This window comes from Sorex fumeus, unplaced genomic scaffold (assembly GCF_029834395.1).
Source record: "Sorex fumeus unplaced genomic scaffold, SorFum_2.1 ptg000054l, whole genome shotgun sequence".
Lineage (NCBI taxonomy): Eukaryota > Metazoa > Chordata > Mammalia > Eulipotyphla > Soricidae > Sorex > Sorex fumeus.
Window position 1 is genome coordinate 10,929,668 of NW_026606111.1, and position 3,568 is coordinate 10,933,235.

The window sequence follows — 3,568 nt, forward strand, 5'->3', positions numbered from 1 at the left end:
GGGCCCAGTAATGTCTCCATTGGAGACTTTGTTGTTACTGTGTTTTGGCATATCAAATACTCTCGGTAGCTTGCCGGGCTCTCCGAGAGGGGCGGAGGAATCGAACTCGGGTCGGCCATGTTGGCCGCTTGTAAGGCAAACGCCCTACCCCCAAAAGTAAAAATTGTGAGTATTTCTAAAGGTAGAACAGACATGTTGTTACCTCCATTATATTTATTATGTTTGATTGATTTTGTTTGTCTTGGTGCCACACCTGGCTGTGTTCAGGGTTTAATCAGGTTCACTCATGTCTGGACTCTAGGGATCATATGTGGTGCCAGCAATAGAAGCTACATGCTCTGTGCAGTGCCTTACTCACTGTACTATCTCTCTGGCTTGGTTCTTTTACACTTTGATGCTGAGTCACAGATTTCTACCTAGATGTGAGCTGGGGCATGAAATGGGCATGGGGAGGAATGATATAAGCAGAGAAATATAAGAAGGTATAGATTATTATTTTTGTTTTATTTGGGGACCACAGTCAGCTTTACTCAGGGGCTTACTTCTGGCTCTGTTGTTAGGGACCACTCTTGGCAGGGCTTGGGAGAACATATGCAGTGTGGGAATCAAACACAGGCGAATGACATACAAAGCAAGTTCCTTTTCTCGTGTACTATCTCTCTCTGTCATGAGATATAGATTACTGTTTTTTTTATCATTCATGTCTCAAAACCCTCCAGATGCAGACTCACTCTGCACCCTGCTGCAGCCTCAAGTGCTGGTGTCTTTTCCTGTCTGTGACAGAAACATCCCCACGGGCTAGGACCACTTTGACCTGTCAAAGTAAGCTGAGTTGCCCGGGGCTTGAAAAAAAACAAAACAGCAACAGAAAAAAACCCTCAGAAACAGATGATATCACTTTAGTCCTGCAATTTTTATGAAAACAAACTGAGCTTTGAATTATTTTCCACATCTTTACATATGTCTTTATTTACGTGTGCTTCTATTCTGAAACCTCCTGTTTCCTCTTTAGATTTTCAGAATCGAATTTTCAGAATTGAAGTATTACCTGACAAGTTTTATTCTTTAAAAAGTGCCTTTCAATATAGATGATGCTTCCCGCTAAAAGAGCCTTATTTATGACTTTTTTCCTTAGCATAGTATAATTTTTTAAAAAGAATCAAAACCTTCACATCTGGGAATCTGTTTAACTGCTCATTTGTTACTGTATCACTTTCCTTGAACATAGTAAGAAAACATGTTTGTTGTTGAAATAAATTCTAAAGTTACACCATTATGTACCATGTATATGCAAAATCCAGTGAAAAACAGCCTAGAGAAGATTATACTTTTGTAATCACATTCCTCTTACATAGAGGCATAGAAGCCATATTTATCTTATAAACTCTCATTTCTAGGCTTCTAAGTGTAGAATGAGCTCTTTCCTTCACATTTTAAGTCTATAAGTGAAAGATCTCTGTCTATAATCCACTTTTTGTTCTCGGTAATTATTATGAAAACTACTTTAGTATTAAAACTGGTAGAATTTCCACCAACAAAATTTATGCCTGAGTAAGTCTTACTGAGTCTTATTTCTTGATGATTAGTTAATTAGTATAGGAAACCTTCAGAAAAACAGTTTAGATTATAAATGACAACTTTTCCAAACTCACTTGTTTTATTAAACTATATTATAAAGACAGGTCTTAAAGAGTAAGTCTTACATTTTATTTTCAAAATCAAAATCCTGTCCACAGATTAAGAAGGTAGGTGTATGTTCCAACTAGATTTCATCTAATGGTTAAATCCACAGTATATTTCCTGCTAAATCTTGATATGTGTTCTGTGGCTCTTTTAAAATTTGTCAATGGGGAGCCAACCAGAAACTAAACTCGTAAATTCTCTGTTGAATTTATCTCAGTAGGATTTTTCTCAATTGAACAGTTCACAGTATCCTATCATCTGATCAGTGGGCATGTGTCTATTTTGGTGATTACAAACTGGTGATATTAAAAAAATAAGTAATTTTTAAGTAATGCTAACTTAGCCTATAAGCCATTTGTGAATTTTTCCAAGAAAATGTTCCTGTGAGTATAAGCAATAGAAAGTAGTTTTTTAACTAGGAGAGAGAACATAACTATTTGGCTCATTTCTCTCCTACACCAATAGTATTAGGCTGAAGCCAAACTGTCACAGGGTAGTGGAAGTCTTCTTAATTATATTTGGTGAACACAAACAGGACAGGAACAGTTGTTACAAAGTCGTACTGGACCTCACAAGAGAGCTTAACTAGAGCATGTGCTTAGTATGTGTGAGGCCTTGAACTTCATACTGAGCACTGCAGGTCCACTATCAGCATCATCAGGTGAACTCTGATAGCCCCTAAACATCATTAAAAAGCAGAGCAGTGAGGGGAAATGAACTCCTCAAGCAGTGTTACCAGTATTCCCTGTTCAAAAATTACAGTGCTAAATCAATTGGTATAATAGTTTCACAATTTAGAATACAGTATTTATATTTTGAAGACTTTATTGTAGATAGTTAAAAAATACATCCAACAGCAATTTTACTATGTGATAACTACTATACAGCTGAAATTGTATGTAATATATGCCACTGTCTAAAAATTTGTTACTTGGGAAGAACATTCCAAGATGTGTTTAAGTATAGATTGGGTGATCTGCACGTGCGCAGACACACACACACACACACACACACACCACATAAGTTCTCTCTAAGTTTTATCATTCTTCATCTTGAATCTTTCTTTTGTTAGCTTCACTGAGAATTTTTTGCTCTCCATTCTAAGCTGATTTGATCTTCAAAGTTTCCCTGAAAGCTTTATCCTGTGCTTTGAGTCTCACTAGGCTCCCTGACCACCTCGATTAATCATGAAAGAGGTGATTTTCCTTTTGTGTCAGCAAGATCCTGCTTCTTTCCAACATTTCACTAGTTAACTCTTCCCCTGTTGACTCAACTTTATATCTTCATCTTAATAATTAAATAAGAAAAAGGGAAATTAAAATTAAAAGTTACTATTACTAATCAATATTAACTATATTCTGAAAACTTGAGATTTACTCATCAAACTAATATATTTTATAAATCACTATCATTTTGTAAAGGTAAAACATTTGCATATGTGACTATAATTAAAAGAGAAAATAAGTGCCATATTCACCAGAATATGGCTAATTCTTAGAGTAATAACCACAAGTTATTGGTTTAAATTTTTCAAAACATTTTGCTGTTTCACTTATTCTTTACAGATAAGAAAATGAAGAGGATGATATTCTAAGTTATTTTGTTAAGATCATATGGAAATTTCCAAAAGTATATATAGAAAGTTTACTCCTAGTGAAAAAAAGAGATAACTCATTTTTTAATGACTCTGAGATGTACTTTTTATATTCATATACATATATTTCCCTATATGTGTCTCCTACCCTGTGCCTGACTGTCTCCACCAGGGCCCAACAGCTGAAGACCACTGGGGCCCAGCCAAGGCCATGCTGGGACCACCCTCCACACACCTGGATGAGCCTCACGCATAAAAGAACTGGCAGAGGAACCCAGGTGTGTGGGACCC

The 3,568-nt window shown here is 36.2% G+C and overlaps 1 non-coding gene across 1 annotated transcript; it reads left to right on the forward strand.

Annotated features, from left to right (window-relative positions):
- The first annotated feature begins 721 nt into the window (after window positions 1-721).
- LOC130033896 (small nucleolar RNA SNORA77) lies at window positions 722-850 on the forward strand. The gene has a single exon (XR_008794003.1). It is a non-coding gene; the product is annotated as a small nucleolar RNA SNORA77 (small nucleolar RNA).
- The last annotated feature ends 2,718 nt before the right edge of the window (window positions 851-3,568 follow it).